The following is a 24,552-nucleotide window of genomic DNA, read 5'->3' on the forward strand; positions in this document are numbered from 1 at the left end:
CTAATTGGAAAAAAAATAAAGAGTGCCTGAAGGAGAGGATTTCAGAAGCTGTTTTATGTGTTTGGTATAACAGGAGCATTGAGTGTTAAAAAACAATTTGCATTTTCTTGATCATATTTGTATTCATTTACTGGCTAAACAGGCCAAAGTGTAGGCACAACCAAGAATATTGTCCTGATCTCTTGCTGGCTGTGTGAATGAAATGTGTGTCCTGGAGGGATGTTGTGAAATGGGAAATCATCTCTGTTTGGGTTGACTTTTCTGTGGGATTCAGAGGCCCAGGCAGTTTTCTGACAGCATCTGGTTCCTTTTCCTTTCCCACTACAGGTCACCTGAAGTGTGTATTCAGCAGTGCTGAAGATCCTGAGGTGAGTGAGAAAGGAACATTTCATGTTCCTGGTGCTTAAGAATTGGAGAGCAAGCTGAGAGCTTGGCCAGTAGCAGTAGACTGTAGAGGGCCAGCTAGGAAGGCTGAAAGAAAGTCCATTTCCATGCCTGAAACAAAAGCAACAGAGGCAGCGATAGATATTTTTAAATTTCCTTCTCAGAGTTTGAAGAACCAAAAACCTAGTTTTGAAAAGAGAATGATGCTTGCGCACAGCAGATAGGAAAAATTTAATTAGGAGCAATTTCCTGTACAGTTGAATTAGATCATTTTAATTTAAACAGAGCGACTTAGAATCCTATTCCCATATCAAACTTTATGATATCTACTTGGAACATGAGGTGGTAGAAAAGGAAGGCCATCTTGAAACGGCACATGCAGTATCTGAAGTGAAATGGGCACCTTTGTGGCTGGGGAGCTGCGTGGGCCAAAAGGACGCAGGACTGACGGCCTTGAGCAGCTGAAGATGAGGCAGCGTGGGGCCAGGGGGCCATGAAGGCCAAGGGCACGGTGGCCTGTGCCAGCAGCAGTGGGGCAGCAGGAGGAGGGCAGTGAGCGTGGCCTGTGCTGGGCAGCGCTGCGGCCACAGCTGGAGTGCTGTGTGCAGCTGTGGGCCCTGGGAAGCAGAAAGTCATGGAGGGGCTGCAGCGTGTGCACAGAAGGACAGGGGAGCTGGGCGAGGGGGTGCAGCACAAGGCCAGTGAGGAGGTGCTGAGGGAGCTTTAGCCTGGATAATGGGGGCTCATGAGGGACCTTCAGGCAGACTTCCATAGATCCCTGCCTTAGATCCATAGAGCCAATGCTCAGCACAAGGGCTGTTTCCCTGCCAAACATCCCTTCTCGGCATCCAAGTGCTTTAGACACTGGAGTAGGTAACACTTTCATCTTTTGTTTGTTTCTTTGTTTGTTTGTTTGCTAGAAGGAGAAGCCTTGTGTAATTTCCCCTTCTCCAGGGAGCTTTTTCTCAATCTTTCCTGCCCTTTTCCAGCACTTTTCCAGCAGAAACACATCACTTTCAGGGTAACGGCTCCCGTGTCTTTTGGCAGCCCAGGGAATCAGTGTGTGTTGTGTCTGGGAATTGAGCAGGAAATCAATGCCCTTGCATTCCAGCTGGTGCTCAGAGATTAGAGGAGCTGGGAGGGGCTGGGCTGCATTTCTGATTCCAGCCACTTTAGCACCCTCAGTGTGGTCGAGTCCAAGAGAAGAACTTGCCCGAGCACAGATGCACAAAGAGTGCAGTTCCCAGTGCAATTCTCTGGGTCTGGTTGCATTCCATAGGGACCCACACGCTCCAGATTCCCCAGGAGTGTGGGTTACTGAAGCAACAGGAGAGCAAGTTCAGGATGGCTGCTGATCAGGGCACTGCTACCGAGTGCTGATGTGTGTAGCGACAGAAAGGACAGTATTGATTCAGGGTGACCCCCACGTGGTGAATAATGTGCTTTGACTCTATGATTTAGAAGGTTAAACAAATGCTTTCTTAGGCTATGTTCTATTACACTAGTACTATATTAAAACTATACTAAAGAGATACTATACTAAAAAGCTACTAAAGAAAAACTTGTGACTGTCTCCAGACAGTCACAACACAGCTTTTATCTAATTAGCTAATCAAGCTAAACAACTGTCACTAAAATCCAATTAACAAATCACTTTCAAAAAAAAATCACTATAACACATTCTACATGTACTAAACAACAAGAACAGCCAGTGGAGATAATCATTGCTTTCTGTTCTTTAAGTTTCTCAGTACCTTCCCTTTAAAAAAACCTAGGAGAGAGAATTATATCTCTCTCTGTTCAAAGAATGTAAATACCACAGCACAGTAAAGAGAGATTATAAAAGTGAGATCTGTCTATCTATCTGTCTATTTGAATCTTCCTGGCTCTGCTCCAAAGCAGTGGAAGATGCAAAGCTCCCCTAAAGGCATCCCTTCAGAAGAGGAGTAGAGACAAGTTCCATTGACTGATCCTGAGCAGGCAGAGATGCTTCCCCCTCCAGAGATGGTTGTTTTTCCCCTCATGTTTTCCTACTCCAGCCTCTTGTGCCCTGAAGCCTTCTTTTTATCCTTTAAATTTTTGCATGTCCTAAGGGAGTGGAACTATCCCATGCTGTAGCTGGGGTCTGGTGACTTTGCTCATACATGCATTACATGGCACATGGTTTCCTTCGCTGGCATCCCCAGGGCTGTGTAAGTGCATTCGTTAATGGGGCCTTATGAGAAACTCTGTTACTGCTGGTCAGAATTCTCAGTTGACAAAAGAGGGAGAAGAAACACCTCCATATACTGAGGTGGCCATAGAGGTTCTCTGACTTCCATCAGAGATCTTTGCATACATCCTCATCTCCTGAATGACCAGATTTTCTAACAAGAGTGTAGATGTCAGGAAGGAGGAATGCTGGTGCAGGCCTGAAGAGAAGGTGAACTCCAGGAGTGTCTCTCACAAGGAGTGAGCTCACCCAGGAAGCCACCTGCAGAGCCAGGATGGAGCTGTGGGACAGGGCGGGGTGTCAGTCACTACTGAAAGACAAACAGGACATGGCAGAAGCAGAGGGAGGCCCTCACCAGACCCTTGAGAAATGCCACCCCTTCCCTGTCAGCTGCCTGAGAGGCTGTTGGAGCTTCAGTCCCAGATGGCCCCTGACTGTAGGGTCAGGGTCACTTTGGAATCTGTGCCTCCCCTTGGGCAGAGAATGACCCAGGAGAGCAGCAGCACAGTGCTTTGGGAACGTGTGAGCCCAGCAGTCTTTGAGTCTTGGCCCACAAACGGCGTATGGGAAGTTGAAACCCATCTTGTCTTGCTTTCTGTGCAGGTGCTTCTAGAGAAAGAGCAGGAGCACACTGCCTCATCTGAGATGCCATGCCAGACTCAGGGAGAGCTGTTCCCTGCCCGAGAGCAGGAAGAGCAGCTCAGGCAGCAGGTGGAAGAGGCACAGGAGAATGGCCAGGTAAACTTGACTGGCCAGGTGACAGAGGGAAGGGCAGGAAGAGGGGCAAAAAACAGAGCTCTTGGTCTGACGAGGCCAGGAAGTCCCACAGGCACTGAAAGGACAGAGCCTTGGAATCTGCAGAGATCAGCCCTGGGACAGGAGGTTTGCAATGGAAGCAGATGTGGGGAGGGAAGCAGAAAGAAGGGGCTGAATAAATGTGATTTGGAGGCTGCAAGAGGAAAAAACTGAGCCTGATGGCAGCTCTCAGTCACTTGCTTTGCATTTGTGTGCACAGAATATCAAGGCAGAGCCACAAGCAGAGCTGCCCAAAGCTCAGAGTGCCATCATGGACGTGAAGAGAAAGAACAAGGAAGACATGGGAAGAATTCAAGAGGAGAATCTCCATCAGCAGAGGGGCGATCAACAAAACCAGGTGAGGGAAAGAGTGGCAGCCACTCCACTCATGAAATGTCCTCTCCCTTCTCCTTTACAGTCTATTGAGGGACACGTGCAGGCAGAGCTGCAGGACTCTGAGACTAGGAACAAGGCATTGGAGAAGAGGCTGAAAGAAGAAAGGAAAATTGTCAGAGAGAAACTCAATTGCCTCCCTCAGGCTCTAGAAGTGAGTGAAAGAGGGACGCAGTCACTGCAGTCACCAAACCGGTGGTTTCTGCCTTTCTTGCCTTTCCAGTGCAGAGCAGCAGGGAGTGGGGCCATGCCTCTGAGTGCCATCCTGCTCTAGTGTGTGTATCACAGTCACTCTGAAGGACATTTCCTGGTGTGCTGAATCTCAGCTGCTGCCCTGGACAGTGAAACTTGTCCTTTAGCCTTTTGGCCAGCAGTCATCCAAATTGATTCCTGCTGGCCTTTTCCTGCTCTCCTTTTTTCTTGAGGTGTTTTTACAGTGGAACTTGGTGACCCAGATGGAGGATTGAAACAAGCTGCTGTATCTGCTGTCAATCTGTTCTTTGCCTTTCCTCACAGTCGATGACTCCTGGCTGACAGGGACAAGCTGTAGTGTCTGACTGCTTTGTTCTGTTTGACTTGAGGTGCAAGTGTTGATGTCTCACCAGGCAGCCTGCGAAGACTTCCAGCGCATGTCTGGCAATGAAGGACCCCAAGTTAGGAGTGAGGCACAGGAACAGTGCTCACCAGAAATACTCCAGGTCCAGCACATCATGGGCTCTGAACCTGCTGCCGCAGCAGCATCACCTCGAGGAAGCCCTTCTGTTAAACCTGGGAACTCAAGCTTGGGCAGATCCTGGGAACAGGAGATTGAGGAGGAGTACCTGGAGCTGCTGGGTATGTCTGGGGTGTTTCTTATCTGAGGGACAGTGAATTGTGTGCGGATGTCAGCAGAGCTGTACCAAATGCTCCTCCTGAGCTTGGTGTCACAGGGCCATTTAGGACTCCCCAGAGGAAGTGCTGTGCTCCGAGGCAGCGAGAGAGCTCTGGGTGTTCCTGCTGCCTCTGAGGGTACCTGGGACTGGCTTGGGCTTGCCTGAGCTTCCCTCTCTGCTAAAGGCTGAAGCAGGGATTCTTCTTGCATCAGCAGAAGGCTGTGACCTAGCAAATGATCTAGGCAAGTCCTGTGTGCTAGTGGCCAAACTGAATAGAATTTTTAGCTTCCTAAATTCTCTTTAGACTCCTGACTTCCAACCAGTCATCAGAGTAAAAAAACTTCACAGAAATGGACTGGCTTTGGAGTTTTGTCTTTTTGGTTGGGGATTATTTTTTTTTGGGGTGGGGGGGGGGATTGCTTTTGTGTTGTTTATTTTTGGTGGGGGTTTTTTTTGTGTTTTCTCCACCCTGAAGGAGCCCTTCTACCCCATGTCTTACTGATGTCATTTTTATGACTGTTACTGTTACCACTACTACATCTGCCATTTATTTTCATGAGAATGCTATATTTTTGTCAAGAAGAGAATGCTATCTTTTTGTCAATAAGAACTACTTTGAAAGAACATCAGGTTACACGACAAATAGAGAGCAGGAGGTGTTTTCCATGTGCCCCCAAAGAAAAACCAGATACTTTGATAACAACCTTTATTTGATCTTCTAGTTTCATGCTTATCAAGATGTGTCCAAGAGACACATCCAAGTGGCGTGATCAGATAAAAGTGTACTGAAGGCATTTCTCAGGAGCAAGCCTCCAGCCCAGCCATGGTATATTCCTCAGATCCATGGCACTTTTCCATGCCCGATTCCCACTATTTCCCATGACTGCTAGAATCCTACCCATTCGCCCAAGCCCTGCTCAGATCAGTCTCCAGGAAAACACATCAAGTCCTTTGTGATTCTGCAGCACAACCCAATGAATCTGCTTCTTGCCCTTAACAGTTGCCAGTGCTGTGCTCTCAGATAAGACCTGGTGGGGCTGAGACCAGAGCCCAGTGGATTCTGTGTCTACCATCACCTGTTGGGACAAAAAGGCCACTGATCTGCACCTCGGTGTGGCTGATCTCCAAGCCCATCCTGTTGTGTCCTGAACGGGGGCAACAGCTTGTCCGGGGCTCAGGCTCACTCTGGCTTCTTCCCATCAGTGCCTGTCAGTGCTCATGCTTGGGCTTTGCCAGCCTTGTTGTGCTAGATACCCTGTCCCTGAGGGCTGGAGAGACAGCAGAGGCTGGAGCCTTCCTTAGCTGGGAGAGGGGCATCTTTGAGCTCAGCCTGCTCATAAACAGGTCAGGGTACTGATGCTGAAAGCCCCATAGGATCGGTTATGCCTTGAGCTGCTCTGGTTTACAAATGGGAAGGCATTCCTTTTGCAAATTGCTGAAAGGTGGGGAAGATGTCCTCCTCTCCTGGGATTGCACATCCCTGTGCTTTGTTTCCTGTCAAGAGAACTCTTCAAAGGTCTGTACAAAATCAGTCTCTGTGCTGGCCACTTGTGCTGCAGAGCTGTCTGCCTGGTTGTGGTTGTTGTTACCCAGCTGACCACAAAGGGCTCAGAGCTCCAGGCACTGGGGCTACCTTTTGTATCTCCTGGAAGCTGGGATCTCTGCTTTAAAGCCAGCATCTTGCATTTTGTTTTCCTCAGGGAGAATGGTGAACCCCACTGAAAATCCCCTGATGAAATACACGCATCTGAAATATATTGGCAGCGGGTGAGTCCAACAGCAGTTACTCCTGCACAACCAATGGCCAGGTGTTTTTCTGGTGGAATGTCTATCCAGCGTGAAGTCAGGCCAGCTGCAAAGATGTTCACACACTGGGGCTAGATTGTCCCATCTCTCAATGCTGCTCAGAATTTGTGAGTGGGCTCAGAAGGCATTGTCAGAGATACTCCTTGCTACTGAGGTCTTGCCTGCATCAAGGAACAGGACCTGGAAGGTCTCCTTGTCTCTCAAGTGTGGGACAGCTCTGTGTTAATTTCTTTAGCATTTTTTGTATGTCTCAAAAACATGCTGGCACACTAATGAAAAAGGAAAAAACTTGCTTGCCTGAAAGAGCAACCTACGCCCTATCAAAGCTGTGAGATAACAGTTCCCAGGAACAATTATTTCCCCTGGTTTGAAGAAGGAAACACTCTGTGGTCAGGATAGGAACCACACCGTTTAGAAAGAGAAACCCAAGAGGAAAGACTAAACTCCCTTTAGAAGTTGAACCCCAGTGCGTCAGGAACAGGACCAGTGCCCATGCACTTGAGAGGAAAATGCATCATCTGCCTTCTGGCAGAGCCCTCCTGCATCCTGCAGGTTTTGACACTTCCAGCAGAGATCTCTTGTGTGGGCTGGCTTTCACTGCAAGATCTAAATGGCTTCTCCTTTCTCTGCTTCTGTTTTGTTTCTAGGACTTTTGGAGATGTTTATAGAGCACTGGACACTGCCACAGGAGGAGAGGTAAATGTCAACAGCACCTGCAGACTCTGCTGCACTCGAGGGCTTTCCCCTCTGGTGTGAGCTGTGGCTGGAGCTTTGGGCAGAGCTGTGCTGAAGAGGCACAAGAAGCACAGACTGGTGCCAGCCCACAGAACACATTTGGGACTTTGTCCTCCTCAGCTGCCGGAAGGAAGGCAAGGAGGGCAGCGGTTCTTTTCAGAGAAGGATGCGCTCACTCGCTCTCCATTGCTAAAACAAAGGTGGTGCCTGCAAGCACCTCACTTCTCTATGGGGCTACAGCTTCAGAGTCCTGAATGCTCATTTCTGGCTGCCAGCAAATCCATCTGAAAGTTACTGGTAGTTCCTTAGCCACCTGCAGTGCTGCACTTGGGAACTGCACATAGGGAGAGTTCTGCAAGGCGTCCCTGAAAACCCTAAGCCCTGCCCATATCACAAGATGTATCCAGAGTATTAAGGCATGGATTACTTCTTCTGAATCCTAGAAAGAGCAGCAGAGAGTGTGGTCAGAGGTTTGTGGGTGATAACTGAGACACTGCTGTTACCCAGTGTTCAAGGCAAAATGTCAGTGGCCCCACATGTCCTGTAACTGGCTCCCAAGGGAGCAGAGAAATGGGCTGTTGGAATGTCAGTTCCTAATTACTGCAGTGCCGAATGACAAGGCAGTTTGGCACAGCTCAGCTGTGTCATTGCAAAATCATTCTCTCCATTGCCTTGTAGTGTCATGCCACCAACATCTCAAGTTCCTGATTTTCAATGTTGTTTTAGGTGGCAATAAAAAAAATAAATCTTCAAGGACTGAGGAGGAAGGAGCTAACCTTTAATGAAATAATGATCATGAAGAGGTATAGGAGTCCCAGTGTTGTGAGTTATTTAGACAGGTGAGAGGTCATGGTCTTATCCCATGGATGTGCATTTGCATACAGCAAACATGAGAGGTTAAAAACCCACTCTGGTCAGTGGCAGAAAGTAGAGCTGTTAATTTTTATTTATTCATATTTCTGTACTCATCTCCAATGGATGAGAAGAAAGTGCATCTTGTCTGCTTGAGTCTTCCCTGGCACACCTAGTTTGATAATTACTCCAAAATTATTCAAAACCTGGATCAGCTGTATCTTCCTAACTCAGTAACCTGGAAGTTCACTGCCTCCACATTTACTCGGAATTGAGTTTTTAAAGTTTCTTAAGTGCAGATGAACCATCCTAAAGTGGATTACCCTTGGATTGTTGCCCCTCTTTGCCATTGCTATGCATGCCAGGAAGACTAGGTGCTTATTTCCAGAAACACCATGCCTGACACATTTTTTATCTGGGCTGCTTCTAAACTGCACTTTTCATTTGCTGCCCATCTAAGACATCTCCTTTTTCACAGCTGTGCCTTTCTCCTTGAGACTGAACAGATTGCAAACAATGCACAGCCAAGAAGGAATATCTATTCCTTTGATTCTGTCCTTGTCACAAAGGCATCTGGAAATAAGAAACCTGGAAGCAAAAATTCAACGTAGCCATGCATGTTCATCTCCATGCCCTCATTTCCTTCTTTCAGCTACCTTCTGGGCAAGGAACTCTTGCTGCTTATGGAGTACATGGATGGAGGCATCCTGAGCGATGTCATCAGCCAGACCTGCCTGTCTGAAGATGAGATGGCAGCCATCAGTTGGGAGGTCAGCAATCCCATCTGTGTTTCCAAGGGCTTGGGCAGCATTGTCTGGGAAACAGGGGCTCAGAGCTGGAGTGATTTCCTGTGCCAAGCTTTGTTTCTGTGTTGCTAGTATGCTATGTGCAAGTAAAAGCATTTCAGGTGAAAGGCCTGCCAGTGCCCCTGCACTCCCTGTACTCAGTGCCAGTACTCTTATCTCCTGCTTTTGTATTCTCACTCTGTCTCTTGTATTTGTATTTGCTGTTCTCCACCTTGCCTCTCTAAATGTTTGCCTGGAGTCTGTCTTCACTGCATTCCTTGCCTGTAAAAGCAAAGGTGCTGGTGGCAGGATTTGAAATGATCAGCAAAGAAAAAAGAGAGAGACTCATTTCTGTCAGTCCTCAGCTAAAAAGGATAGGAGTGCAGCCAGAATGCTCTTTGCTTCTGAGCACATGCACTGCAGCAGGAGCCATCCTGGCTAGTTTGCAGGGGACAGCCTACAACAGCAGGTGCTGTTGCTCTTTCAAAAGCTGACATGCCTTTCCTCAGAAAGGTCCTGCTCTGCAGGTGTTGGAGCAGCAAGCTCTTCCTCTCAGTGGCCATTACAGTTCTGCCATTATTCCCCATTCCCCCAGAGAGGGAATCTTTTAGATTCTTTGTTTCCTTTCTTGTGTGATGAAATGACATCACTCATTTTTGCCCACCACTTTCTGTTTTCTCTCTCAGTGCCTGCAAGGACTGGATTTTCTTCATTCAAACGATGTGATCCGTCGAGAGTGAAGAGCAGCAACATCCTTCTCAGAACTGACGGTTCTGTCAAGCTGGGTCAGTATATTCTTGGTCAGGTGCAGAGTTCCAGGGATGTGGGTGTGGGGCTGCTTCGAGTGACTGCCAGCTCCCCAAAAATGGTGCTGGTGGCAGTGCAGGGACCCCTGCTGCCAGCTGAGGGCACAGTTGCAACGTGCACAGAGGTATAAGGAGCCACAAGCAGTCAAGAGTGGCATTGCTCTGTGTGTGTCCCTTCCAGAGGGAGGGAGTTACAAGTCTAAAGTTTCCAAAGAACAAAAGCCACTGCTGGAGGCAGTGGAAAAAATGCGGGGACTTTTTAAGTCGCCAATGCCAGGAGATTCAACAGCACATTTTCAAACTTCTACTGGGAAATTCTTTTGCTTGCTTTCCTAATTGCACAGAATTCAAATAAAACCAGTATTTTGCTTTCTCCTCAGCTGATTTTGGCCTCTCTACTCAGCTCAACTCTGAGCAGAGCAGATGGTGCTCACTAACCGGGACTCCTTGGTGGATGGCGCCTGAAGTGGTGACAGGTCAACCATATGGCCCCAAAGTGGACATATGGTCTTTTGGAATTGTGGGGATTGAAATGATAGAGCAAGAACCTCCTTACTGGAGCAAAAGTTCTGGCACGGTAAGGAGCAAATACTCACTGATCCCACTGTCTTTCTCACCTGTCCCCTGTCCTGCGTGCCGTTGGACAAAATCCCCTTTGCCATCTGCTGGAACTACTTCCACCAAGGTCCCCTCCTACAGATGTCCCTGCAACACATCAGCATCTGCTCTAGTTTTGGTTGCATCAGTGGGGGAACTCAAGCCTTACCACATGCAAACAAACTCCATTCTTAGGCAACACTTTTCTTTGGGTTATAAGGGGTTTCAGTTCTTTTGTCTGTGGAGATGGCCCCAGTAACAGGAAACAAGCATCTTAGAACTTCTGTTATCTTTCCATAAATGAAGGAATGAAACCCAAACCCAACAAAGTTTCTAAAGCTGTGGTCTTTAGAGAGGAACCTAACCCACTGTGCAGTTTCTTCTCACTGGGAAACATGCCTGAAACCTGGGCATGAGGGTGTAAAGGCCACAGAGTCTCTTCTGCTTCTTGTGCAGTGCTGCTGCACTGCATTTAGTGACCGTGTTTCTCTCCTAGCCCAAAGAACATTCTCTGTGTCACCAAGCTGAAGCCTGGGGATTTGGAGAGGCTGCCAAAACCTCCTGTTTGTTTCCTGACAATTTCTGGGATGGGTCTACCACTAATGTATTGACTTGTGTAGCCAAATGAGCAGAGGGTGACCATAGGGATGGCACCTCTCCTTCTTCTGACCATGAAAATTTCTCTTTTGCTGAAAAATGGGAAGCTGAAATTTTCAGACTGCTGAGAGACAGAGCTGCAGGTGTCTCCTGTGTGTCCAAGCAGGCATTTTCATCCCAATACATTTGTGCAGGCATCTTAATGTGTCTGTGTTGAAGATGAGATTGTAAATGTTTGTTTCCTTACCTGGGGATTAACTGATGGATTTCCTTTCTTTCCTTCCAATTCCCATTGTTTTCAACAACAGTACAAAAAGCTTGATGAGTTTTGTTCTATGGTAGCTGTGCTCAAAGGACCAACAAGCACTGCAGAGATGCCTTTCCTGTACTAATCCTTGAAATTTGTATAGCAAAGTCCCTCTTCCAAAAAGCCTCTCAAGCTGGTGTGAATCCTCAGAGAAGCAAACGTGCTTGTGGTGATGTAGTTCCCACTAACTAGGTCAGCCAATGAAATCAGCTGCCAAAGCAAGATCTGTGGGATGGTGGAAAAGCTGTGGCTACATTGGGGTTTGGGGTTTTTGCTGGTAAAGGAAAGTCATCTCTGGGTCTCTGCCAGGGCAGACACTGCCACTGCAGAGCAGAAGTTAAACAAAGGGATCGGGGAGAGCACTTAGAGATGTGAAAGGAGCGGGTGGAGCCTCATGGGTTTTTTTTCTCCAGGCTCAACACCTGATAGCCACAGTGGGGACCCCAAAGCTGCAGCAGCCCAAGCTCCTCTCAGCTTTGCTGCGTGACTTCCTGAGCTGCTGCCTGCAGAGAGATGAAGAGCGGCGCTGGTCTGCTAAGGAGCTCCTGCAGGTAAAATGTGAAGGGGCTGCAGGTGAAACAGGGTCTGAAGGATGGGCTCCTCCTCCACTTAAGTCCAAGGCATCAGATGAACCCTCTTCCTCCTCACCTCCACTCTTGCTGCTCTTCAAATGAAAACAGTGAGGAATCCTAGACTGGGCTGGGCTGGCAGGGCCCTGTAAATGTCCTCTGGTCCAAGTGTCCTGCAATAAGCAGGGACATCTTTAAAGAGATCAGGTTGCTCAGAGCCCTTTGCCACCGGAGCCGGAATGGTTGCAGGGATGGGGCACCTACAAGCTCTTGGGGCAAGCTGTGCCAGGGTGGCACCATGCTCCGAGTAAACAAGTTCTTCCTTAGACCTACTCTGATTAGATGCCCTTTGTGTTTAAAAATATTTGTCCATATCCTATTGTAACAGGCCCTGTTAAAAAAGATGTCCCCCACTTTCTTCAAAGCCACTCTGAAGTCTTGGAAAGTGGCAATAAAGTCTCCCTGGGGCCTGTTCTTCACAAAACTGAATAACTCCACCTCTCTCCGCATTTCCTGAGAGGAGAAGTGCTCTGTCCTCTGACTGTTTCTGTAGCCCTCTTTTGTGATTAGGTGGGGTGTTCAGTTTTATCTAATGGCAAAAGAATTGAAGTAGAACAATGCAGGGTACAGAGACATGAAATGGTGGTGGAGGAACACAAGGAAGCCAGTCCCAGCCTAGGGGTCAGAGATTTGGCTGTGGGCAGGAGGGGCTGTGGGGGGCTCACTGTGAGCCTCTGAGGGGCCCTGGTTTGTGCCCCCCAGCCCACTCTTAGAGGTTTCTGCCACGCAAACAGGGACAGCTGGGAGGGACTTGTCCCAGCCCCATCTGCTGCCTGGCACGCTCAAGCAGACGGGAACTGTGCCAGGGTTACTGCCAGGTTGTGTGGCAGAGAGGGAACTGCAGGGCCCAGTGCCACTGGGCTGGCCCTGCTGGGAAGGAAGGTGCCATCCAGCACACGAGGGGCAGGGCATGGAAAGGCAGACACTGCTTTCTGTCCCTGTGGGAATTAGCACAGTGCCTGTCTTTCAAAGGCAGGGACCTATGTGAGCCATTGGAGTTTCCTGAAAGGAAGAAACCCCAGGGACAGAAAGCACCATTTATAGAGCACTGCGAGGGCAAAAATCCCAACAAGACAAAGAAACCTGAATAAATGGATGAGTGGAATTCTGGGCCAGGTTTTCCTGTGATGGCAGGGTCCTGCACATGACTGCTGTGTAGCAGATGGTCCCATTGCTCCTCTTTCTGGGTCTTTTTAGGACCCAGAGCAATCCCAATTGAGCCGGTGAAGTACTGATGTTGGAAAGTAATGGTTCACTGTTCTTTGTCTTTTTGTTGTTTGGTTTTGGTTTTTGTTTATTTATTTTGTTTTGGTTTTGGTTTTTGGGTTTTGTTTGTTTTGTTTTTGTAGTTGTTTTTGGTTTCTGGTTTTTTTTTGTGAACAGCATCCATTTGTAACATCAGCTGAGGCTGCATCCACCCTGGCACCACTCATCATCTCAGTGAAGAGGAGGATGGAGAAGCAAACAGGGCTATAATCATATCAGGATGATTTTCTCCATAGCCATCTTAGAGTAGAATTGTAGAGTAGGACTGTAGAGTAGGATTTAGAGTAGGATTATGTGGAGAAAAGACAAACGACTCTGCACAATTCAATGTGAATCAAGGAGAAGCCATTTATTGTGCTTCTAAATATGGTTTATAATTACTTCCTATCCTATAGGTCTTTATAGTCATGCATTGTTTGGTTGGTTGCTGCACTTTGTCCACACATCTTTTGACAGGTACCTCTATTTTGTCCTGACGCAAGCACACATCTTTTTCTTAATCTAATTGGTAGATGCTGTAAGGGTCATTTTTTTTGGGTTGCTACCCTTTTGTCTGTCAGCAACTCTTCTGCTTCTTCTTTCTGCTCACAACGTCACCTTTTTATCCACAAAGCTGAATGCAGCTTTATTAAAAACCTGACCTAGTCCTAGAAGGTTAGTTAGTTTAGTTAGCTCCAGAAGGTTAGGCTGGTTCATTTAGTGCTCGTCCATTTTTCTGTAAATACTACCCCACAGGATTATAGAGTAGGACTGTAAATTAATAAAGTTTCTGAAACTTTAACTCATCTGGAAGAATCCTTTCTTTCTCACACTGTGAACAAGCTGAGCATTTCCTTCTGAGTTGTCAGCTGTCTCTTAAAGGTGCAAATGGATACTTTGGTGTTGTGAAAAGTACATATTACAGGATAGGCTCTTCACAGCTATTAAAATGAATATATATATGTATGAATTAATACACTATATGTGTTATGTTGTCTTAGTAGCAATGTATTTTTTTAAGTAGTGTGGTATGTTGTGGTGTGATGTCATGGTTTGCCTCAGATACCCCAGGTTCCTCCCTGATAATTCCCTGCCAGGTGTGTCAATCATCCCTCCTTTCCACACCCTGACCCCTGCTGAGAGCTGTCTGTCAATCCTGGCATTCCAGAAGGGCGTCGAGTGATTGGCAGAATTCAAAAGATGCCTTCCCCTCCTGGAAGGACATTGGGCCATCCAGGTGTCTTCTGTCCCTTGAGACTCCCCCACCCCGTACCTGGTTGGTGATCCCCCGTGTTCCTTCCCTGTCCCTCTCCCCCTGGTAAAAGGCGAGCAAACCACGAGGTTGGGAGTTCTCCTGGAGCCCTTGCTGGATTCAGAGGCCTGTGGGCCAGGAATAAAGCTCTGGATCGAAACTCTCCATCAGAACCGACTCCTTTCCTTCACCTCGCCTTAAAGCTTCTTCACCAAAGGTAAACCTGAGCTCCTGCATGACTGGACTTGCCTCCCAGCTGCAGCATCCAGCTAGCCAAAAGTGTCTCTGGGGTAAAATTCCACAGTTGCCGCTATTTGGTCAAGCAGCAAAGGCCAGACAAGCTCATGTACGTCCCGTCCGGCTATATTGGTAATTATTTCAGTGGTAAATATAGTTTTAGGGTATAACATTATGTAAAATAGAAACTATGCAATGTAAGATACTTTTTTAACTCGCTCAAGAAAGGGATGGGATAATCAAGAAATTCTTTGCTCAGAGATAACAGCAACAGGACACCTAAAGCCCCAAGAGAAGAATGCTTGTGTCCTTATTGGAAACGACCAACTTTCTTCCACCTCCTTCCTGACTTTGAGGAGCCAACAGGATTAATGGGGAGAACTTGAAAATAACCAGAGAACAGCCTTTGTTTGAAAGGAATTTATGCATCATGTATGAGATATATGAATATGTAACAGGCTATTGCTTTTAAGGGCTAATCCTTTGTTAGCCTGTGTGGTTTTGGGGCATAATTGCGCAGGAGGCACCAGGACTGTCCGTATGTCTTTGTTTTTATTGTACTTTACTGTTCTAACACTGATTGTCCAAATTTTTATTACTCTAACTTTTATTACTATCTTAATAATGTTTTTTTTGCTATTAAACTTTTAAAATTTTAAAACAAGGGATTGTTGTTTTTGCAGTGTGCTTTGAAAGTTGGGAAGACTCTTCATTCGTCATCTCCAGAGCACACTGCCTTTGGCCAGCACACTGGCCCGTTTTGGTACATCTGTGACACTTCCAGCTGAGGCAGAAAGGGCAATGGCACTTGAAGGCAAAACCAAAGGAGGAGTGGGGCAGCCCAAACATCTTGTGCAGATGCAGGCCTTCAGCTGTGACTGGAGAGCATTGGGGTTCCTGCCACTTGGATTTGTATCCCTAAATGCAATTATCTCTTTGGCTGGAGGAGAGCCTTGCTCAAGTGAGAAAGCAGAAAGATCAGAGAGGGTGCTCGGGAAGGTCTCCGGTGGTGCAGAGCTGTCAGCGCCTGTGAGGTGAGAGCGGGCCCGGCCTTGCCCGGGCTGGAGCCCCAGCAGAGCCCCAGCAGAGGCCGGAGCAGCCTGAGCCCCAGCTGAGGCAGTCTGGAAGGAGGCCCTTGGAGCTGCAAGAGGCAGCAGTCGGGCCGTGGGTGCCTCTTCCTGGGAGCGGGCAAATCCTCTGCTCTCAGAGCCCAGGTGGCAGCTGGCTGCTGCCGAGGGGAAGCGCAGCCGTGCTGGGCACAGCCCGGCCTGGAGGCATTGGCCGTCTGGAGTGTGCCCAGAAGCAGAGAAAGGCCAAGGGCAGCCACGGGCCGCTGGGCTGGCTGAGGATTCCTCCTCCTCTGCCGGCTGCCCTGCAACTCCTGGCAAAGGCCAGCAGTGTGTGCAGCACTCTGGGTACCGGGGGAGGGAGCCGGGCTGCTCGGCAGGCTGGAGCACAGGGCAGCTCCTTCAGGCCCAGCACTTGTGCCAGGGGAAGCGAGGCCAGCGTGAGGCAGGCACAGCTTGGCAGGGCCCATCTGCAGGAGCCAGCGCCTCATGCAGCTCTGGGAGGAAGCACCTGCAATCCTGCAGTTCTGCACTGAGCCAGAGCAAAGGTGTGAGATGCAGAGTGTTTGGCAGAAATATTCAGGCCCACCAGGCCAGCCTTCTTTGTGCTCTCTGGCGCAAAGCAAGCACTGTGCAATGCAGCTCTGAGCTGCTGGGAGAGGGAGTGGAGGATGTGCCTGAGGTGAGTCAAGGGGTTAGCTAAAAATGTAATTAGGATAATTGAAAACTGCAGATGAGTCGAGGGGCCAGCTGGGAATACAATTGGGAAAGTAGAAGATTGCATGTTTTAGTTAAGATTTTCATATGAGGTAAGAAGCTAAGTTAGTAATACAGCTAGCAGAAATCACGTCCCTTAGTTAAAGAGTACCAAATATATTAGGAACATAAAGCTAGGAGTGCTAGGGGTAGAGAAAGCAATTGTGAAGAAGCAGAGACCATAAGAATACCTTGCCTTAAGAATAATTGAACAGTTAGGAGAGGCTTGGACCATGAGCAGCAGGTCAAAAGCTCTTGTCAACTGGCCATGGGAGAAGAGTTCACCATGAGGAAGATGGCTTTCTTTCTCCCATACAACCACTCCCTCATTTCAAAATCCCACCGACCCAGTTAAGGGAATACAATTGCGCAGCTGTAATAGATATTCAGCTGATAAAAACGCGAAGCAGGGAGGTGATAATTATGTATTACGCATCCTTAGAAATCTAATGTAAAACCTTTTCTGTAGAAACAGAGAGCAGGCATCTGCAACTCCTTGCATGTGTCTTTGGAAACTTGTTCACATGTGACCAGCGCTGCAATAAATACCCTTTTCTACCATAATTAGTTGAAGAGTCATCTGTCCAGGCTTCAAGGGTTATGCTGGAGTAGTGAACTGATTTGGAAGGGAGCAGAAGAGTTTCAGCCGGCAATTTTTGGAAGAGATGGGAGGCTCTTGTGACTGAAGGGAAAGCCATTTGGAATGGAGTAATGATCCCAAAGTCTATACAATTGTATCTTTGTGTCTGAATTTAAATCAGAATGATTATAGATAGCTTCATGCAATTTGTCTACAAATTTATCAAAGTCTTCATTCTTTCTTTGACAAATCTGTGTAAAAGACATAGTGTGTAACTTATCTGGAAGTGCAAGGATAGCATTATATGCCAGTTGTTGCTCATCTGCAAGACTTGATCAATGCTTTTAGCCTGGGCAGTGGCAGTAGCGCAGGGCCCCTTGCCAAGGAACTGTTGTGCTGTAAACTATACAGAGGATCACCCTGCACTCCAGGTCTTGCTGCTTCTTGAGCTCACTTTTCCTCCCAGCTTTTATGAAACATCACCTGCTAATGGGGTGGCATTATAAGTCTTATTAGGGTATGCACATCAGCTGGAATTAACGTGTTAGATGGAAAAATATACTGCAGAAGTGACAGTGCAAGTTGGGATTTTCATCAAATTGTGAAATTACAGCTCTCAACTTTCCTAAAATCTTCCAATTGAAAGGTTTTCAAACTCTACTTGCAGCATTAGTTACTACAGGAAAAGCTTCTACATCATTTGAGAGAAAAGTCCCTTCTACAAAAACTTCTACAACAACTTTTTTCTACTTTCGTTTCTCTTTTGTGGAGATAAAGCTTGGCCTGCAGTTCCTCAGGAAGCATTAGGAGGACCATGCTATTTTGGGAAATTGACACTGTTTGCCCCTAGCATTCAACAGATGCTTGACATCAGGCACAAATTCCAACGTCCAAAATGTAGTGTGCATCTATTAGGCTCAGACTGCAAGGATAATATAGAATTGTGGAATTGGCCTTCGGTTAAATTGGCATCACTTTTTACACCAGGATTAGCTTCATCAAAGGCCCTTACATAATTCAAACGATTGGCTTGTTGGACAGGAAAACAAATTAACATTACATCTGCAATACTGAATGAGCTTACTACTGATGTCAGTAGCATACACCACGCTGTGTTGTATGGGGCTAGGATAGGGCTGCTATAGATTTCTTGTTGCTAGCACAAGGAGATGGGTGTGAAGATTTTGAAGGGATGTGTTGCATGAATCTCTCAGACCACTCTGAATCTATTCACAAGAAACTGTCATTGCTTAAGGAGAATGTGAAAAAGCTGACAGTTGTTTAGAATTCTTTTGATGAGTGGCTAAAATCCTGGGGAATAACAGGCTGTCTCAAGGACTTTGTATGCTTTGGCATTATGTATTATTGCCTGTATTAGGTATTCTTGGCTATGTAATTAATAAATAATTCTACGTATTATTGTCTTTGTATTCTTTTTTCAATTCTGCTTATAGTGCCTTGCTTACTGTGCTGTGTGCAAAAAGTAATTGACCATGCTTTTAAATCAGTCTGGCTTGTGCAAAAACAAAAGCGGGGAACTGTTGAAGATATTTTGCAGGTTGAGAAGTTTTGGCAAGACAAGGGCCATATTTAGCCAATGCACTGAAACTAGCCTGCTTGTAATAATGGACAATGAACAGGTTCACAAAGAATGAATTATGGACATAATCAGAAATGGGGTCAGTATATCCTTGAAAAAGATACAAGAAAAAGAGTCATCAGGACTCAGCAAGTTTGTCAGCAAGCTTGGGAAAGTGAGCCATGGGTGGGCCAGACAACCCCAGCAAGATGCGTGAAAAATTAGGTAATCCAATCAGCATTCTATTTTAGTCGTGTGAACAGCTAGGATTAACCAATCATGTATTAGCTAGAGACGCGTGGACAGTAGAGATTTATTATAAATAGAGTCTTTTTAGGAATAATAAATTTAGCTTCACTGGATCATATTGGTCATGGTGTGATGTCCATGAACTTCCGCACCCCACACTGAAGAGTGTGTTGGTGCTGCCCAGGAAATGTACACATTTGGGAAAGTGCCCCTGGAAGAGAGGGGCTTGATTCCCAAGGAAACTGCTTTCTCGGGAGCCCCCAGTGAGACAGGCGCAAGTGTCTCCATTTGAATCCCTGTGTTTCCTTCAGTCCTTTAGGCCCCATGCACTTGGCAGAGGGGCAGGGCAAGGATGTGAAGAGCAGCTTTGGCATCTGCCTGGGCCTGCAAGACCAAGCCAAGCACCTGTAGCAGGGTTTGTTGCCCACCTTTGAGCACAGGTCTGAGCCAGAACCTGTTTGTCCAGCCGAGTGCCCCAAAGCTCTCTTGGGGAGCTGTGAATTCAAAGGCCTTGATGCACACATTCATGCCACCTCCCCTATCTGCTGTGTTTTAACTCTTGGCAAGATGTGTTTGCCCTGTGCTTGCTGGAGGCTGCTCTGTTCCAGAGCCAGCACCGAGCTAGGCTGTGCTGGCCTGGCACTGTGGAGAGTCCTTCCCTGAGCATTTGGCTGGGCTTGGTGTGTCCAAGGCTGTCTTAGACACTTGGGGCAATGGATTTCTTCCAATCAGAGGCATTTTGGGCGGGGTGGGGGTGCCCCCAGGGTAGTTGGCAGCGTGTCCAAGGGCCCTTGCTGACACGGCGCAGCACAGTTACCATGGAACAGAATGGAACAGGACCCTTTGTGACACATGGTGACATGGGTACTGGTGGTGATGAGGCAATGCCACAGTGCTCAGTGCACGTGACAGGACAGGAGGTGACAGAGCAGTGCTGTGAGGTGTCCCCGCACAGCCGGCTCACTGATTGCTGACCTGGAGTTTTTCCGAGGCATCTTCCATCCCTGCAGCCGGTGCCCTCGTGGCCAGGCTGTGGGAACCTCCATCATTCACCAGGAGTCTCCTGTCATTGTGGCAGGAGGCCTCGAGTGCAGGACATGCTGTCCTTTAGCTTTCCTGAGGCTCCTCTGTTGCAGGTGCCTGCAAGGCACGACTGCAGCACTCGCTGACTCGGGCCTTTGCTGAGGCATCTGTCTCAAAGGTGCCCTTGAGGTCAGACAGCAGGATGGCAGGCAGACTGCTCAGCCTGTTCAAGAGGCTTCGGGGCAAGAAAAGCAAAGGCCCTGCAGCTGCCCCAGCGCAGCAGCCTGCACAGCTGCAGCAGTTGCAGCCACTGCAGGACGGTGAGTAGTAGAGCTGGGCCGCAGGGCTGGTACCTGCAGCCATCCTGGCCCCATCCCATCTCATCCCATCCCATCCCATCCCATCCCATCCCATCCCATCTCATCCCATCCCATCCCATCCCATCCCATCCCATCCCATCCCATCCCATCCCTGCGGACACGCCCATGGATGGGATGGGACAGGGGCCGGGGCTGCCCCCACGGATGGCTGTGCTCCGTCCCCTGGGCTCCCGGGGGGCTGTCCCTGCCTGGGGACTGCAGGGCTGGGCTGTGTTCTCCGGCCTCTCCTGCAACCCTTCAGCTCTGGCTGAGCTCTCTCTTTGCCAGATGCGGCCAAGGACCAGACTCAAGAGCAGGAGCTCATCCGTGGCCGCTTCCACCAAGCAGTGCAGGTACCTGTAGCCATCCCCACCTGGGCCGGGCCTGCTGGCACTGCCTGGCCGAGCCCCGCGCTTGGAGCAGGCCATGGAACGTCCCTCTCTTCCCGCCTGTCCTTCTGCTGCAGGCACTGCAGAGGTTCCTGTGCCTTCAGCACAAAAAGACCAGCGGCCCCACACCCGAGGGCATGGCCCAGCCTGAATCCAGGCCCAGTGAGCTGCGGGCAGAGGCTGCTGCCAGCACAGCATCCTCTGACCTGGCCGCCAGCTCTGACTGGGAAATGGATGAGGGCTGGGAGGAGGCTGACATGGCCCTCACAGAGGGAACGGCCACCACCAACACCATCCCACAGGGCATCCCAGAGACTGTGGCCATGCCCACGCTCACTGTGAGTCCTAGACCTACTGTGGAGTTTTTCCAGAAGGGTTTTTATTCTCTGCAGCAGCCTGGGGGCAGGGCTGAAGGCCTCCCAGGATCACATGGCCCCTAAAGCCATGTCTGCTGGCCCCCTCAGCCCCATCACAGTGGGCTGGGAAGGCAAGCACTTCTTGGGGGAAGCTGGGCAAGTTGCTCCCTTGGACAGCACTCCAAGTCTTCCCCATGCCACTTCCTCCAGGTGCAAGCCGTGGTGAGTGCCATGCTGCAGAGACTCACGTCCTGTGAGTCTGTGGACGCCGGTCTGCAAATGGCCATTGTCAGCCTCGCTGAAGAACACCCTGCCCCCGTGGTGATGAGCCTCCTGCACTGTGCCCCAACGTGTGACGGGTACGGGGCACAACTGCCTTGAGAGCTCGGTGCTCACTGGCCCGTGGGGCCCCTTGCCCTGTACAGCCTGTCCAGCGGGCTCTGCCAGACAGGCGGAGAGCACTGGCACCCTTGGGCCCCTCTGTTTCCTGAGCCTGCTGCAGCTGCACAGGGCACGATACTGACGCACAGCTCTGGTCCCACAGAGCCGCCGCGCTGATGTGGAGAGCCATGGGCACCTCGGAATTAGCCTCATTAGAACATGTGGGACTTATTGAGGCAAGGCCACCTATACAATACATATATTTTACTATGACTCACATGGCACCTATACCCCTGCACCACTGGTATTGACTTGTTTCCTTCCTATGGAGACCCTTGTGACACTGTGGGGCCTCATGGAAGGAAAGGGCCATTGTGACACTATGGGAACTTGTGGAACCATTGGGGAGGGCATTGGACACAGCAAGGCTTCATGGAACAAATAGACCATTGTGACACTGTGGGGCCTTGTGGAACCATGGAGACCATTAAGATCCTTAAGGACTTGTGTAATTGAGGGGCCATTATGACACCTGAGGGCATCATGGAAGCAAGAGAACCATTGTGGCACTGCAAGGCCTCATGGAAGCAAGGAGATATTGTGACACTGCAGGGCCCTGTGGAATCAAGGCAACATGAAATAGGTGTGGCTGCCTTGGCCTTCCAGGGGTCACCTGACAGGTCTGGCTGATCTTGGAATCTGGAAGGCCACTCCCATCTGCCCCTGAAACACTGGGGCTCTGGGCTTTTCTTTTTATGGAAAAGAACTGTCCATTTTTTCCAGGCATCCATGGCTAAAATTAGGATTCCACCTCCAAATTTCTGTGTATTAAAGGATTGCTCCCAGACAAAAGTTTGGGTGCACAGACAAGTCTGGTTGGTCTTTGACTCCTGAGGGGCAGAACTCACCTATTTTCCAAACACTGGAAAAGACTCTGTGCTTTTCTTCTTATGGAAAAAACCCCATTCCTCTTCTCCAGGCACAAATGTCTGAAATTAGGACTCCGCATTCATAATTTCAAATATTCAAGGGTTGCTCCAAGAAAACCTGCCAGGACAGACAGGTCAGGCTTGCCTTGGTGGTTGCCATTCATCAGCTTCTGAAACATGGAGGCTCCGTGCTTTCCTTCCTATGGAGACCAATGTGACATTTGGGAGCCTTGTGAAATGAAGGGGCCATTGTGCCCCTGCAGAGCACCATGGATCGAAGGGACCAATGTGACATTGTGAAGCATTGTGGAACCAAGGACATCATTGTGGCTCTGTTGGGCCACATGGTCCCAAGGGACCAGAGCAAAGCAGTGGTGTGGTAGTTAGCCCAGCTGTAACTCAGATCAGCCAGATTTTATCCTGGAAGAATGGGCATGAGTTTCAAGCCCTGGAAATCATTAGTTTAACTTAGGGTAAGTTTGAGAGTTCCCCCATATGCCTTTAGTGTTGTTATGCTAAGTTGTCCAAGTTCTCCTCCCCTATTGGTTACTTGTTTCCCCTCTGTGGTTATTGTTCTAGAGTATTCTACCCTCAATTGTGTATATTGTTGCTTCACCTTTATCTCAGGTCTTTGGATCCTGCCCCTTGTACTGTGCTCGACTTCTCCATGTTTATTATTTTTCACCCTGTTACTAAAGTTCTTTTTGGGCAAGTCCATTGATCCTGCTTGTAGGAGCATCGGGGGCTAGGACAGTTGGGATGGACAGAGACAAGAGATGTCTCAAGCCTGGTCTTGGAATTTGTGGTTTATTGCAAAGGATGTGGGTGCGGGGGCCTTGTTTGGAGCTGCCAGCCACAGCTTGGAGCAAGCCCAAAAGAGGACCTCAAAAGAGGCACCAAAATGGATGCCCGAAAGAGGAGAGGAGTTCCCATTACTATGCAATAAATCTTCTTCTGTGCTGCATATTCTAAGTTTCACTAACCAGTCTATTACAAGATACAAATCTTACAGCATTTACATACGGCCTTTAGGAATAATTACATTACCATACTGTGTTACATTTTAAACCCTAAAAACTACTCTTTGGACCCCTTCTGCCAAGCTAGTAGGGTCTGCTCTGACCCATGGACCTGTCTGCAAGCAGGGGGTATTGTTTCATCAAAAGGGGATTACCTTCAGCCAGCCATACCATAGTTTTCCAGTCGTTCAGTAACTAAGGTATCTCAAAGCTTGCTTTCATTTCAATCTCACTTATAGTTTCCATATTTTAAAAATATATTGCCAGGCAATCATATTTATAAGGCATTCCTGTTTCATCTTCCCAGCATCTGCTTCTTTTCATTTTTACCACCCTTGTCCTGAAGTTGGGGAACCAGAAAGGTTTGTCACAGCCACCCTCATTGCGACATTTGGCACCCAAATTTGGACTCTTTAGATGGCACAAAAACTTCTCAGAGACTCAGTGTGGGAAGGAAAATCCTTAAAGATTGGATTTTTGGTATTTAAGAATACCTAAAAGTATTCTTAAATCCATAAAGTACCTTAAAATCCTTGAGTATCTCAAGGCAATAATGAGCCCCACTGAGTGTTGTTACTGACAAAGCCTCTCCAGGGACTAATTACAGCAGAAAATTGGAGGGCATGATTTCAGAAAGCTCTCAGAGACCCCAAGGCAAAAGCAAAAAGCCAAGTCCTTTGGAAAACCTGCAGTCCCTGGGAGCATCCAGGAGCTCCCAGGGCCATTCCTGAGCAAGGGTCCGCAGAGACTCCTTCCAGCAGATCCTTGAGGCCACTGGGATGTGGGCTAGGGGGGATGCTGAGGGCAGGACAAGGGGGTGACAGTGCCCAGCCTGGCTGGGGCTGTGCCGGGAGGCCCCTGGGCCCCAGGACAAGGTGTCTCCTCCCAGCCCTTGGTGGCACAGACCCTGCTGCTGTGCCCCAGGGCACCAAGACTTGGCTTCTCTTTGTCCCCACCTGTCATCACTGCCTCCAGTTCTCTGCTCTGCCTGGGGCCTGGGGACACTTCCCCAGTCATGTCCCTCAGTGGGACCCATTAAAAGTCCAAGAAACTTTGGAGTTGGATTCTGCCTAGGAGTTCTGGAGAAGTTTCTTCAGCTCCCTCTCAGGGAGTGATATTCAGGGCCTGAGAACAAAGCCCCAGAGGCTCATTAAAGTCCCTGTGTTGTGTCTGTGCTGCTGAGATGGGCTGGGTTCCTGGCACAGAGGCAGCTCCTGATAACCAAGAAGAGCTTCAAAAGCACATTTCTCTTGATGAGCAGCTCTTCTGCCAGCCCAGCAGGGCTGGGGCACTGCCTGCAGCCACCCCGGGCACAGCACAGAGGCACAGAGATCTTCAATCAGTCAGGGCTGGGAAGGTGT

The 24,552-nt window shown here is 48.6% G+C and overlaps 1 long non-coding RNA gene across 1 annotated transcript; it reads left to right on the forward strand.

Moving 5' to 3' along the window:
• Positions 1 to 7,938: 7,938 nt before the first annotated feature.
• On the forward strand, positions 7,939 to 11,731 carry LOC128943683 (uncharacterized). The gene is made up of 6 exons (XR_008483755.1): positions 7,939 to 8,036; positions 8,702 to 8,819; positions 9,521 to 9,619; positions 10,021 to 10,116; positions 10,360 to 10,385; positions 11,555 to 11,731. It is a non-coding gene; the product is annotated as an uncharacterized LOC128943683 (long non-coding RNA).
• The last annotated feature ends 12,821 nt before the right edge of the window (positions 11,732 to 24,552 follow it).

The sequence above is a fragment of the Melozone crissalis genome, unplaced genomic scaffold (assembly GCF_028551555.1).
Source record: "Melozone crissalis strain CALT ecotype California unplaced genomic scaffold, PUWL_Pcris_2 ptg000053l_1, whole genome shotgun sequence".
In the NCBI taxonomy this organism is placed as follows: Eukaryota; Metazoa; Chordata; class Aves; order Passeriformes; family Passerellidae; genus Melozone; species Melozone crissalis.